Here is a 16,038-nt window from a genome sequence, read left to right as displayed (position 1 = left end):
GTAGAAACAGCTGAGAACAAGCATATTATTGTGACATTTTGCAAATACGACAATGCTCAATCCTTGTTGTGCAATTGAGCATCTTCTAATTGTTTTGATTTGAATTGCAGATCACCTACCTCACACAAATGGGAAGGCTGTACCATTGGACATGATGGTGACTGAATAATTGCAACCAGATATGAAACATAATGTTGATAATCATCCACAACAATAAATAATAATTAACATTCTCAGGCAGTTGGAACACTATGTGGATCATTGATTGTGGGAAATTAATCTAGGAAGCGTTGGTAATTATCAAGTTGAGCATTACAAAAACACATGCGGAATAAGTCATAATAGATATAGTAGTACATTAAAATCGCTCAACTGACAGAATTAAATGTCGGCTTCAATTAGCATGTCAGTATACCACCACTTTTCCTCCAAAGCTTTCTCTTTCTTTCCGTAAGTCATCTTGCTTATGCATAAACCCTGGGGATAATTTATTCATGGCTCAGCATTTAGCAACTCTAATCCTTTGCTGATACTGTTACTGGCGTACATAATTGTATAAAACTGCTAAATGGAGGATTTCAGACAATTGCTGTTACCATCTATAGTTTCAGCAGAGGGAGAGAAAAAAGGGTCTTTGCAACCAGAAAATCAGCTGACAGCTTGGTAAGTGGGGGGCAGAATTACCGTGATGAGACGGGATGGGCTTTCTCTCATGCATATTTCGGTCTATTGTCACCTCTCTCTGTCCCTAATAAGAGCTGACAGGATGGAAATGGGGTTTTAAAGGAACTGGCAAAGGTGGTACATTTTCTAATTTAGGCTGTGGATGAGCAGGCGGGGCTTCCAGCTGCTTTGCTTCATCTGGATGCAGTGGGGCTAAACTCAACACACTAGGACCTGATTATGAACGGGAGGGAGGTCTTGAACGACTCCCTTATTTCCTCATATTCCTCACTGTTGTTTGGCTTTGCATTGACAACTTTGAAAGAAACAAGAAAGGAAGCCCCTGGCGAACAAGTAGAGGCAATTTGTGTAACATTTTCTCTGCCCCTGCTGGCCCCCTATCAAGACTCATCCACTGCCCCTGAAGACGCAAAGCAGCCATGAAACCATCTTTAGAAGCAGCATCATTAACCAAACCTTCTGTATGTCTGGGCAGGTGCTATCTAATGTAAAAACACAGGCTCTACAGGCTAAATTAAAGGGGGGAAGAGGGGCCACTCTCTGCTCAAGACATTGGTTACATTTTAATGGCATCCAGTCATTGAAGCTGGTAGGTTTTAATAGACCCTTCTCTGGCCTTGCTAAGGCCCGTTTGCTTTCACAGGCAGGGTGACTAGGTAGTTCTGTTTGTTCCCCGTTACCCAGAATATGAGAGGGTTCGTAACCACTAGCCTTTCTAAACTTGGTTCCAGGGAATGTCAGCCCCTGCATTATCACAGCCTGAAGAGTGATACAAAAGAATCTCTATAATATTTATTTTTATACTGCCTGAGGAATTCAACCCTGCTAGAGGGTGCATCCCCCTATCCACATTGACGGGACCGCAGTGGAGAAGGTGGAAATGTCACGCCCTGACTCAGGGGACGGTTATTTGTTGAGTCAGGGTGTGTATATTTCGTGTTGTGTTTATTTCTATGTTTAGTTTCTAGATCATTTAGATCTATGTTGGCCAGGGTGGTTCCCAATCAGAGGCAGCTGTAGCTCGTTGTCTCTGATTGGGGACCATACTTAGGCAGCCTTTTGGCACCAGTCAGTTGTGGGATCTTGTTCTGTATAGGTTTGTTTTGTGTAAGCTTAAGACTTCACATATCGTTTGTTTGTTGTTTTGTCGTGTTCAGTACTTAAATAAATATGTACGCTTATCACGCTGCGCCTTGGTTCGACCAGTCATTAAACGATTGTGACAGAAGATCCCACCAATCCTGGATCAAGCAGCGTGATGAGGAGAGAGGATGGACTTGGGAGGAGATGAGCGAGAGTCTGGCAAGAGGGATGGAGGCCATGATCACGGGGGAGAGACAAGCCCCCAAAAAATGTAGGGGGGGCTCACGCCGTGGACGACGAGGCAGCAGGAGGCCGCGATAGAGCGGTTCAGCCGATTAGCAGAGGAGGCCGCCAGATTAAGGGGGTCATTGGTGCAGAAGGAGCAGAAGGAAAGTGTAGAGGCACGGCGAGAGGAGCTGGTTAGGCAGCAGAAGGAGCGGGGGTTAATGAAGGAACCCAGTCCCGCTCCTCGCACTAATCAAGTGGTGCGTGTCGCCAGTCCGGTCCGGCCCGTTCCTGATTCCCGCACTAAGCCAGTGGTGGGTGTTCCCAGCCCAGTCCGGCCCGTTCCTGCTCCCCGCACCAAGGCAGTGGTGCGCGTCGTCAGCCCAGTCCGGCCCGTTCCTGCTCCCCGCACTAAGCCAGTGGTGCGCGTCGTCAGCCCAGCCCGGCCCGTTCCTGCTCCCCGCACCAAGCCAGAGGTGCGCGTCGTCAGCCCCGTCCGGCCCGTTCCTTGGTTCGACCAGTCATTAAACGATCGTGACAGGAAAGCTTCAAGTTCCTTGTGTACACATCACCGACAAACTGAAATTGTCCACCCACGCAGACAGTGTGGTGAAGAAGGTGCAACAGAGCCTCTTCAACCTCAGGAGGCTGAAGAAATTCGGCTTGGCACCTAAAACCCTCACAAACTTTTACAGAAGCACAATTGAGAGCATCCTGTCGGGCTGTATCACCACCTGGTACGGCAACTGAACCGCCCGCAACCGAAGGGCTCTCCAGAGGGTGGTGCGGTCTGCTGAACGCATTATCAGGGGCAAACTACCCGCCCTCCAAGATACATACAGCACCCGATGTTACAGGAAGGCCAAAAAGATCATCATGGACATCAACCACCCGAGCTACTGCCTGTTCACCCTGCTATCATCCAGAAGGCGAGGTCAGTACAGGTGCATCAAAGCTGGGACCGAGAGAATGAAAAACAGCTTCTATCTCAAGGCCATCAGACTGTTAAATAGCAATCACTAGCATATTAGAGGCTGCTGCTGCCTACTGAAATCACTGGGCACTTTAAGAAATGGAACACTAGTCAGTAAAATCATGTTTACAGTCACTTTAATAATGTTTACATACAGTTGAAGTCTGAAGTTTACATACACTTAGGTTGGAGTCATTAAAACTCGTTTTTCAACCACTTCACAAATTTCTTGTTAACAAACTATAGTTTTGGCAAGTCGGTTAGAACATCTACTTTGTGCATGACACAAGTAATTTTTCCAACAACTGTTTACAAACAGATTATTTAACTTATAATTCACTGTATCACAATTCCAGTGGGTCAGAAGTTTACATACACTAAGTTGACTGTGCCTTTAAACAGCTTGGAAAATTCCAGAAAATGATATCATGGCTTTAGAAGATTCTGATAGACTAATTGACATAATTTGAATCAATTGGAGGTGTACCTGTGGATGTATTTCAAGGCCTACCTTCAAACGCAGTGCCTTTTTGCTTGACATCGTGGGAAAATCAAAGGCAATCAGCCAAGACCTCAGAAAAAGAATTGTAGACCTCCACAAGTCTGGTTCATCCTTGGGAGCAATTTCCAAACGCCTGAAGGTACCACGTTCATCTGCACAAACAATAGTACGCAAGAATAAACACCATGGGACCACGCAGCCTTCATACCGTGTCACGGATTCTGCCGAGGCTGCCCCTCCTCCTTGCTCGGGCAGGCTTCGGTGTTCGTCGTCACCGGAATACTAGCTACTGCCGATCTATGTTCTATGTTTCTATGTTCTACCTGTTGTTATCTGATTGTCACACATCTGTTACCCATCGTGTAATTACTCCTTCCCTATTTAACCCGGTGGCTCCCATTGTGTTGTGTGCGTGTTTGTTATTTCGTTTCGTGTGTCGTTTGTTGAGCGGGTTTGCTTTGTATTTGTATTTGTTTCTTTACTTGTTAGTAAAGTACGTTTTCATTGAGTTCTGTGTCCTGCGCCTGACTTCGACCCACCACATTACACTGACACTCGTGACATACCGCTCAGGAAGGAGACGCATTCTGTCTCCTAGAGATGAACATACTTTGGTGCGACAAGTGCAAATCAATCCTAGAACAACAGCAATGGACCTTGTGAAGATGCTGGAGGAAACAGGTACAAAAGTATCTATATCCACAGTAAAACTAGTCCTATATCGACATAACCTGAAAGGCCGCTCAGCAATGAATAAGCCACTGTTCCAAAACCTCCATAAAAAAGCCAGACTACGGTTTGCAACTGCACATGGGGACAAAGATCATACTTTTTGGAGAAATTTCATCTGGTCTGATGAAACAGAAATATAACTGCTTGGCCATAATGACCATCGTTATGTTTGGAGGAAAAAGGGGAAGGCTTGCAAGAAGAAGAACACCATCCCAACCGTGAAGAACAGGGGTGGCAGCATCATGCTGTGGGGGTGCTTTGCTGCAGGAGGGACTGGTGCACTTCACAAAATAGATGGCATCATGAGGAAGGAAAATTATGTGGATATATTGAAGCAACATCTCAAGACATCAGTCAGGAAGTTAAAGCTTGGTCGCAAATGGGTCTTCCAAATTGACAACGACCCAACGCATACTTCCAAAGTTTTGGCAAAATGGCTTAAGGACAACAAAGTCAAGGTATTGGAGTGGCCATCATAAAGCCCTGGCCTCAATCCTATAGAACATTTGTGGGCAGAACTGAAAAAGCATGTGCGAGCAAGGAGGCCTACAAACCTGACTCAGTTACACCAGATCTGTCAGGAGGAATGGGCCAAAATTCACCCAACTTATTGTTGGAAGCTTGTGGAAGGCTACCCGAAACGTTTGACCCAAGTTAAACAATTTGAAGGCAATGCTACCAAATACTAATAGAGTGTATGTAAACTTCTGACCCACTGGGAATGTGATGAAAGAAATAAAAGCTGAAATAAATCATTCTCTCTACTATTATTCTGACATTTCACATTTTTTTTAATAAAGTGGTGATCCTAACTGACCTAAAACAGGGAATTTTTACTAGGATTAAATGTGAGGAATTGTGAAAAACTGAGTTTAAATGTATTTGGCTAAGGTGTATGTAAACTTCCGATTTCAACTGTATCTTGCACTACTCTTCTCATATGTATATACTGCATTCTAGTCTATAATATTTTACTGTATCTTAGAATATTTCGCTCTGTCATTGCTTGTCCATACAGTGGGGAGAACAAGTATTTGATACACTGCCGATTCTGCAGGTTTTCCTACTTACAAAGCATGTAGAGGTCTGTAATTTTTTATCATAGGTACACTTCAACTGTGAGAGACGGAATCTAAAACAAAAATCCAGAAAATCACATTGTATGATTTTTAAGTAATTAATTTGCATTTTATTGCATGACATAAGTATTTGATACATCAGAAAAGCAGAACTTAATATTTGGTACAGACACCTTTGTTTGCAATTACAGAGATCATACGTTTCCTGTAGGTCTTAACCAGGTTTGCACACACTGCAGCAGGGATTTTGTCCCACTCCTCCATACAGACCTTCTCTAGATCCTTCAGGTTTCGGGGCTGTCGCTGGGCAATACGGACTTTCAGTTCCCGCCAAAGATTTTCTATTGGGTTCAGGTCTGGAGACTGGCTAGGCCACTCCAGGACCTTGAGATGCTTCTTACGGAGCCACTCCTTAGTTGCCCTGGCTGTGTGTTTTGGGTCGTTGTCATGCTGGAAGACCCAGCCACGACCCATCTTCAATGCTCTTACTGAGGGAAGGAGGTTGTTGGCCAAGATCTCACGATACATGGCCCCATCCATCCACCCCTCAATACGGTGCAGTCGTCCTGTCCCCTTTGCAGAAAAGCATCCCCAAAGAATGATGTTTCCACCTCCATGCTTCACGGTTGGGATGGTGTTCTTGGGGTTGTACTCATCCTTCTTTTTCCTCCAAACACGGCGAGTGGAGTTTAGACCAAAAAGCTCTATTTTTGTCTCATCAGACCACATGACCTTCTCCCATTCCTCCTCTGGATCATCCAGATGGTCATTGGCAAACTTCAGACGGGCCTGGACATGCGCTGGCTTGAGCAGGGGGACCTTGCGTGCGCTGCAGGATTTTAATCCATGACGGCGTAGTGTGTTACTAATGGTTTTCTTTGAGACTGTGGTCCCAGCTCTCTTCAGGTCATTGACCAGGTCCTGCCGTGTAGTTCTGGGCTGATCCCTCACCTTCCTCATGATCATTGATGCCCCACAAGGTGAGATCTTGCATGGAGCCCCAGACCGAGGGTGATTGACCGTCATCTTTTCTATTAATTGCGCCAACAGTTGTTGCCTTCTCACCAAGCTGCTTGCCTATTGTCCTGTAGCCCATCCCAGCCTTGTGCAGGTCTACAATTTTATCCCTGATGTCCTTACACAGCTCTCTGGTTTTGGCCATTGTGGAGAGGTTGGAGTCTGTTTGATTGAGTGTGTGGACAGGTGTCTTTTATACAGGTAACAAGTTCAAACAGGTGCAGTTAATACAGGTAATGAGTGAAGAACAGGAGGGCTTCTAAAGAAAAACTAACAGGTCTGTGAGAGCCGGAATTCTTACTGGTTGGTAGGTGATCAAATACTTGTGTCATGCAATAAATGCAAATTAATTACTTAAAAATCATACAATGTGATTTTCTGGATTTTTGTTTTAGATTCCGTCTCTCACAGTTGAAGTGTACCTATGATAAAAATTACAGACCTCTACATGCTTTGTAAGTAGGAAAACCTGCAAAATCAGCAGTGTATCAAATACTTGTTCTCCCCACTGTATATGTATATTTTCTTAAATTCCATTCCTTACTAGTTTTGTATGTATTAGGTATATGTTGTGAAATTGTTAGATATTACTTGTTAGATATTACTGCACTGTCGGAGCTAGAAGCACAAGCATTTCGCTACACCCGCTATAACATCTGCTAACCACGTGTATGTGACAAATAAAATTCGCAGTAGAGAAATGAAAGACAATATGAAAATAGAAGGTCAATTAGTTACACATATGACCTAATGCACCCTAATGCTGCAATTGTAATACATTTAGCCATTAAATAATCAAATAGAGTAATGTTTTTTGATGTTTGGTGAGAAGGGAGGTGTGTTAGCAGTCATGGACGTTTCACACAAATACGCACACACACACCATATCCCAAGGTACTGCTGCAGCGAAGGTGGAGTGGCCCCGAAGGTGGCTGTGTAATAGAAGGTGCTTGTTTATGTAGGCTGTTAGGGATGTTAAATGGACCTTGATGCCTGGCTGACACAGGCACATCTCCTCTAAGCCCATTGAGGACGACGGCAAAGAAGAAGAGGATGAGTGAAGGAAAAGAGGTGGGGTGACTCATGAGGAAAGCGTGAGAGAAGGGGAAACACAAGGGGTTTGGGAGAGGAGGGCACTAACATCTGGCTATACTATAGAAGTCAGGAGATTGTCCCTTTAAAGGCCAACTGTAGTCAAAACTATGTTTCTCCTGTGTTTTATATGATATTGTATCAGCTGATGAAACTAACACTGTAAAATATATTTTTTAAATGTGTCAGTGTTATTTCCTAATATTTACTGGTTGAATTACAATCTACACAGGACCTTCCAATCAGTAGGTTTGCATGGGCGGGAGTTTCGGCTTTCCATGGTGACATCACTATGCGGTAAATTGATTAATAGACCAATAACAAAGAGAGTTCCAAACATCTCTGCCAACAACAGCTAGTTTTCAGTTTTCCCCTCCTCACTCAGACCACTCCCAGACAGTCATAGCAACATTCTTGCTTGAGAAATAGTTTTTTGTTAAAAGGCTATTTTTGCCCATTTTAATGGAAATCTATTACAGTACGGCACTTAATTATTACCCAGAAATGACTTGATATAGATATAAAAATGGCTGCATTGGGCCTTTAAATGAGATTAAAGCTAGGGTAAACACTATGATGGAAATGAAGTTGGGGGATGTCAATGTTTTGACCCATTGTTGCACCACACCTCCCCAAACCATCTTGCTGCTCAATGTGTACATTTATGTTTTTATATGGATGCTGCAAGATTTTGTAAATTAAGCCATTTCCCTACTTAACCAGAGTCAGATGAACTCTTGGATACAATTTTTATGTCTCTGAGTGCAGTATGTACGTCGCTCTGGATAAGAATTATGTAAATGTAGGAAGGTAGTTAGAGGTAGTTCATACTTAATTAACACATATTTTAAATTATCTAAATTGGAACCATTATAAATGTATTTAATGCATTTAATGTCAATTCTATTTATATTTTATAAGCATTTAAGTATATTAAATACATTTAAAATGATCTAAATTGGGACACTTTTTTGATACTTAAGTATATTCTTAATATACTAGACAGAGAGCAAAACAAATGTCCTTTGAATACACTAAGTACATTTTATGTACACTACCAGTCAAAAATTTGGACACACCTACTTATTCATGCGTTTTTCTTTATTTTTACTATTTTCTACATTGTAGAATAATAGTGAAGACATTAAAACTATGAAATAACACATATGGAATCATGTAGTAAACAAAAAAGTGTTACACAAATCAAAGTATATTTTATATTTGAGAATTTTCAAACAACCAACCTTTGCCTTGATGAAGGCTTTGCACACTCTTGGCATTCTCTCAACAAGCTTCACCTGGAATGCTTTTCCAACAGTCTAGAATGAATTCCCACATATGCTGAGCACTTGTTGGCTGCTTTTCCTTCACTCTGCGGTCTGACTCATCCAAAACCATCTCAATTGGGTTGAGGTCGGGGGATTGTGGAGGCCAGGTCATCTGATGCAGCACTCCATCACTCTCCTTCTTGGTAAAATAGCCCTTACACAGTGTTGGGTCATTGTCCTGTTGAAAAACAAATGATAGCCCCACTAAGCCCAAACCAGATGGGACAGTGTATCACTGTAGAATGCTGTGGTAGCCATGCTGGTTAAGTGTGCCTTGAATTCTAAATCAATCACAGACATTGTCACCAGCAAAGCACTCCCACACCATAACACCTCCTCCTCCATGCTTTATGGTGGGAAATACACATGCAGAGATCATTCGTTCACCCACACCGTGTCTAACAAAGACACAGCGGTTGGATCCAACGATCTCAAATTTGGACTCCAGACCAAAGGACACATTTCCACCGGTCTAATGTCCATTGCTCGTGTTTTTTGGCCCAAGCAGGTCACTTCTTCTTATTGGTGTCCTTTAGTAGTTGTTTCTTTGCAGCAATTTGACCATGAAGGCCTGATTACACAGTCCCTTCTGAACAGTTGATGTTGAGATGTGTCTGTTACTTGAACTCTGTGAATCATTTATTTGGGCTGCAATTTCTGAGGCTGGTAACTCTAATGTACGTATCCTCTGCAGCAGAGTTAATTCTGGGTCTTCCATTCCTATCATGGTCCTCATGAGAGCCAGTTTCATCACAGCGCTTGATGGTTTTTGCGACTGCACTTGAAGAAACTTTCAAAGTTCTTCAATTTTTCCGGATTGACTGACCTTCATGTCTTGAAGTAATGATGGACTGTTGTTTCTCTTAGCTTATTTGAGCTGTTCTTGCCATAATATGGACTTGGTCTTTTACCAAATAGGGCTTTCTTCTGTACACCACCCATACCTTGTCACAACACAACTGATTGGCTCAAACCCATTAAGAAGGAACGTTCCACAAATTAACGTTTAACAAGGCACACCTGCTAATTGAAATGCATTCCAGGTGACTACCTCATGAAGGTGGTTGAGAGAATGCCAAGAGTATCCAAAGATGTCATCAAGTCAAAGGGTGGCTATTTGAAATATAATTGATTTGTTTAACACTTTTTTGGTTACTACATGATTACATATATGTTATTTGATAGTAAAAATAAAGAAAACCCTTGAATGAGTAGGTGTGTCCAAACTTTTGACCGGTACTGTTTATTTCTCATCAATTAGAAATATACTAAAATGGTATTTGAATTAGAATGCCTGCATTTTCTTTACAAAAAACATAATTTATAATGTGTTTCAAGTATACAGTGTATTCAGAAAGTATTCAGACCCCTTGACTTTTTACACATTTTATTTCGTTACAGCCTTATTCTAAAATGGATAAAACATTTTTTTTAAAGAACTCATCAATCTACACAAAATACCCAATAATGAAAAAGCAAAAACAATTTTTTTAAACATACCTTATTTACGTAAGCATTCAGACCCTTTGCTATGAGACTCGAAATTGAGCTCAAGTGCATCCTGTTTCCATTAATCATCCTTGAGATGTTTCTACAACTTGATTGGAGTCAACCTGTGGTAAGTTCAATTGATTGGACATGATTTGGAAAGGCACACACCTGTCTATATAAGGTCCCATTAAAACCAAGCCATGAGGTCGAAGGAATTGTCTGTAGAAATCCGAGACAGGATTTTGTCGAGGCACAGATCTGGGGAAGGGTACCAAAAATGTCTGCAGCATTCCACCAATCAGGCCTTTATGCTAGAGTGGCCAGACGGAAGCCACTCCACAGTAAAAGGCACATGACAGCCTCTTGGAGTTTGCCAAAAGGCACCTAAAGGACTCTCAGACCATAAGAAACAAGATTCTCTGGTGTGATGAAACCAAAATTGAACTCTTTGGCCTGAATGCCAAGCGTCACGTCTGGAGGAAACCAGGCACCATCCCTGCGGTGATGTTTGGTGGTGGCAGCATCAGGCTGTGGTGATGTTTTTCAGCGGCAGGGACTGGGAGGCTAGTCAGGATCGAGGGAAAGATGAATGGAGCAAAGTACAGAGAGATCCTTGATGAAAACGACCCTAAGCACACAGCCAGTCTCTGAATGTCCTTGAGTGGCCCAGCCAGAGCCCGGACTTGAACCCAATCGAACATCTCTGGAGAGACCTGAAAATAGCTGTGCAGCAACGCTCCCCATCCAACCTGACAGCTTGAGAAGATCTGCAGAGAAGAATGGGAAAAACTCCCCAAATACAGATTTGTAGCGTTATACCCAAGAAGACTCGAGGCTGTAATCACTGCCAAAGGTGTTTCAACAAAGTACTGAGTAAAGGGCCTGAATACTTATGTAAATGTGATATTTCGGTGATTTATTTATTTGTTCAAAAAAGTTCTACAAACCTGTTTTTGCTTTGTCATCATGGGGTATTGTGTGTAGATTGATGAGGGGGGGGGGGACAATTTCATCAATTTTAGAATAAGGCTGTAATGTAACAAAATGTGGAAAAAGTCAAGGGGTCTGAATACTTTCCGAATGCACTGTACTTTTACAAATATGCTTCTACTCATGAACCACATTAGCTATTGTAATTAGGAATGTAAAGGTCAAAAGATCGATCAAGGCATCTTCTCAGGCAATGTCAACATGCTATTTACAAAGCAGTAGTGGCTGGAGCAGCAGTACACAACTAACACTTTTGAAATATGTGCACCATTGCGATTTCACACTTTAGTTGTTCACATTACTGTAAAAAACTATATTTTCAATAAAATGTGTAATTTGTAATATGTCATGTGTAAATAAAAGTACAACATTATTCTGTTTGAAAATGAACATCAAAACATTTGAATAAGCTAAATGTGAGGATCAATATATTATAAATCACAACTTCAGCTGCTGAAAACAATGCTGGGTTATATGCAAATGTTTGTGCACATTTTAGTTAAATATACTTTTAGTATATTTTCTTGAGATATGAAAAGGTATACTCTCAGGGAGCATGTTCCTCAGCTGTGCAGTAGTACTTTAGTTCCTTGTTGCATAGAAGAGGTATGTTTTGGAATATTTTTATTCTGTATATTTGTATTATTCTTTTCACACTGTCATTTAAATCATTATTGTGGAGTCACTATAATGTTGTTGATCAATCCTCAGTTTTCTCCCATCACAGCCATTGAACTCTAACTGTTTTACAATCACCAATGGCCTCATGGTAACATCCCTGAGCAGTTTCATTCCTGTCCTGCAGCTCAGTTCAGAAGGACAACTGTATATTTGATATATCTGGGTGGTTTAATACTTAATCCACAGCATAATTATTAACTTGACCATGCTTAAAGTCAATGTCTGATTTTATATTGTTACCAATCTATCAATCACTGCCCCTTTATGATGCCTTTGAAAGGCTCCCTGGACTTTGTAGTTGAATCTGTGCTTGATATTCAATACTTGACTGAGGGACCTTACAGATGTTGTATGGGAGACAGAGGAAGGGTTAGTCATATAAACATTATGTCAACCCCTATTACTTCACACATAGTCCATGTAACATATTCTGTGATTTGTTAAGCTACATTTTACACATGAACTAATTTAGGCTTGCCTAAACAAAGGGGCTGAATACTTACACAATGACTATATTGTAGTTATCTAATTTGTATTATTCATCTTTGATTTTGACATTACATAGTATTTTGAGTTAATTGTTGACAACAAATGAAAATTTAATCAATTTTAATCCCACTATTTAACACAATAAAATTTGAAGAAATACAAGGGGTATGAATACTTTTGCAAGGCACTGTATACTTATAGTGCACTTGATAACTCACAAGCAGTTTCATAAAAAAAATCTATGCTTCAACTTAAAAATAACTCCAAGTGTATTTTGAATGAATTTACTAAATTACAATTAAAGCGATTGAAATTGATGTACAGTTTTAATGAGTGTGTTTACGTTTCATGATAGTGAGCATATAGTATACTAAAAGACTGAAAAACAATTAATCTAAAGTACACTTTTAATAAGCAAATTGAAGTGTGAGGATAGCATATACAGTATACTAAAAGACTGAAAAAACAATGAATATAAAGGACACTTTTAATAAGTGTGTTGAAGTGTAATGATATTATATTTATAGTATACTTAAGATATAAATGTTTTCATTTGGGTTTAAACTGTAGTGCTTTGTGTTTTATGTCGTAAATGAGTCTGAAACTTTATGTGCTGCTATTTTTTATCTCAATGAGACTAACCTGGTAAAATAAACGTAAAATAAAAAATACAAAAAGTAATCTACCAAGCAGCTCCAAATACAAAGTTATTCATTGAATGTGAGAAGGACATAAATCGTTGCCGGGTAATTTGGAAAAATGTAGGTGAATATGTTTACTATGTTATTTATTTTTATTTTGAGTTGTGCATTATATACTATGTATTTTTTCTGTTTTGGGCTGATGGCAATTGTGTTTTGCACCAGTGACCCACTTGATATCACTTGAGAGCATTAGAATGGACTTCATCTTGCCATCACTTTACCTGAAAAACCCACAGCTTGAGGAAACCCAACATGGTTATTTTAATACCCAAATTAAATATGTAGAGGCATGACTTCTAACACAACTGCCTTCAGGATACCAGTAGGTTATTGGAATTCAGTCAAGGGGAATTAAATATGTCAGCCACCTTTTTAGGCAGCCAGGTACACTAGCGTATGCTAATAGTAGCGTATGCAGTCCCTCAGTATCCCTCTCGCAGTATACCTTTAAACTGTAGTGCTTTGTTAGGCAGCTATTACATAAACCAACTTCATACCATATTCTTCTCTGGGCTGTTTGCTGATCCTGAGGAATTTCATGAGCAAACACAACTATACAAATCGATTGCAATCATTTATGCAGAAAATATTTACTGAGTACATTCACACACACACACACACGTGCACACATGCACACATGCACACACACACGCGCACACACACACACACACACACACACACACACACACACACACACACACACACACACACACACACACACACACACACACACACACACACACACACACACCGGCAGCTCTATGCTGAGAAACTTCTCGGTTCCCCGGGCAAAAACCCTGCGCTATCCTGGGGCACAATTAAAGGACGTTACTAAACTGCTTCCTACTGTTCTACGACAGCTGCCGATGGCTGACGCTGACGTAGTCCATGTCAAACGACGTTAGGAGGGCTAAGCTCAGAACTGCTGAAACTGGATTTTAAAAGAACTGATTCGAGCTCTAAAAGACTCCAAAAAGCAGCCAATTATTTCAGGCCCTGTGCCATCGCAGAGAACGATTCAGCAGGCTACTGGCATTACACATCTGGCTAAAAGACTACTGTAGCATAATGTATGTAGATAACGTTGACACCTTTTGGAAACACAAATCCATCCAAATGAGACATTGACTTATCAGCAGGCCCAAGCCCTGCTCAGGTAATCCCTACCATTTTGTCGTCAGTTGTCATCGTGCTGCTGCAGATGTACATTCTCCCAGGGGTGTTGTCAGTCATAATATAAGTAACCTACTTTATGTTCCTCTAACTCCCCTAAATGCCTCTGTCAATCCGAAAGCTATTGTCAGCAGTAATCATGTGTCTATGAATCTGATTTACACTGTTAGCACTGAGACGGATTGCCCTAGTAGGAAGCCCACTGTGAGCACTTCACCCTACACTATCAGATCAAATGTAAATATCACTGTCATATTTACCTCTGATAAGCCTCCCAGTAAAGCACTAAAAACAAACAAGAAACCAGAAAAGGGCAAAAAATTGCCCACATTAAAGGAAAATACCACTAGTTGATACCCTGCTGATACAGTCCCAACATGCTTTGCATGAGAGCAATACATTTTTCAAGATATAGAACTTTCAAAATACAGAAAGTGTCACAGTTTGGTCCGTTTTGCAAAAACGAGGCCAAAATAAAGTTGATAAATAAAAGCGGATCCTATAAGAAAACCACATCCCCTCAGACTAAAGTCATAAGACTTAATGTGATATTTTAATTTGGTGGCACAAATGCATTTAAAGAGCAGCTGAACCAAAATAACTACAATTTTGTTTGAAAACGGCCTTTGAGGCATCGGTAGTAGTCATAAACATTAACTCTAGTGCCAAAAATAACTAAAAAGTGTAAGTTGGATAACTTTGGTCATTAAGTCAGTATTTTCCAAAATTGAGATTTGCAAGATTTAGGAAATAAATGATGATGCCAATTTCCTTGGATATTTGAGGGTTGGGTTTGGATTTCAATCATGCCCCTATGCCCACAGGACAGCTGGCAGCACCCAAATGATCTGAGCATGCTGCACAGCTACACACTATCCAATCGTACAATCAACCTACAGCCCGCCCATTTCCTTACAGACAGCAGAACTACCTAATTGTCATTAGCACGCACTGCCTCGGGAATTGTTTGATTGACATGAGAACACGAACAAGACATAGATACAATACATTGTCGCCAATGTTATGTTGAAAGAAAAATACTTGTTTTTGCTAACGATAGCATCACAAACACAACTGTCAAATGGATCTTCCAGCAAGATAATAACCCAAGCACACATCAAAATCCATAAAGAAATTGTTAATTGACCACAAAATCAACATTTCACAATGGCCATCTCAGTCTCCGGACTTGAACCCCATTGAAAACCTGTGGTTTGAATTAAAGAGGGCTGTCCATGAGCACAGACAAAGGATATCAAGGATCTGGAAAGATTTTGTTTGGAGGAATGGTCTAAGATGCCTCCCAATGTGTTCTCCATTCTCATAAAACATTTTAGAAAAGGCTCAGAGTTGTTATCCTCGCAAGGGTAGGGTGCTGGAATATTGGCAATAATTCTGATCCCTATCTTTAAAAATTATATTTGTATTACTTGTTAAATAAAATCTATTTCTCTGTGCAATTGTATTAGTACAACATAATATAATTGCCCCATTTGTTTGAGCATAAAATATAGTTCAGTATTTGTATTATTTATTTTATACAGTATAAAAAAATAAAATAATAAAGTATGCACTCACTAACTGTAAGTCGCTCTGGATAAGAGTGTCTGCTAAATGACTAAAATGTAAATGTATACAGTCTTTTTGGCTCATTTTTATCAAGGGTGCCAATAATTTTGGACCTGACTGTATATAAAATTATATTCATTTTGTACCAGATGCCTTTTATCCAAATATTAGATGCTCAAGAAATAAGACACATTGCAGAAAGTTAGATAAGTCTCCTGCTACATAA

The sequence above is a fragment of the Coregonus clupeaformis genome, chromosome 19, assembly GCF_020615455.1.
Source record: "Coregonus clupeaformis isolate EN_2021a chromosome 19, ASM2061545v1, whole genome shotgun sequence".
Classification (NCBI taxonomy): Eukaryota; Metazoa; Chordata; class Actinopteri; order Salmoniformes; family Salmonidae; genus Coregonus; species Coregonus clupeaformis.
This window is presented reverse-complemented; position numbering follows the sequence as displayed.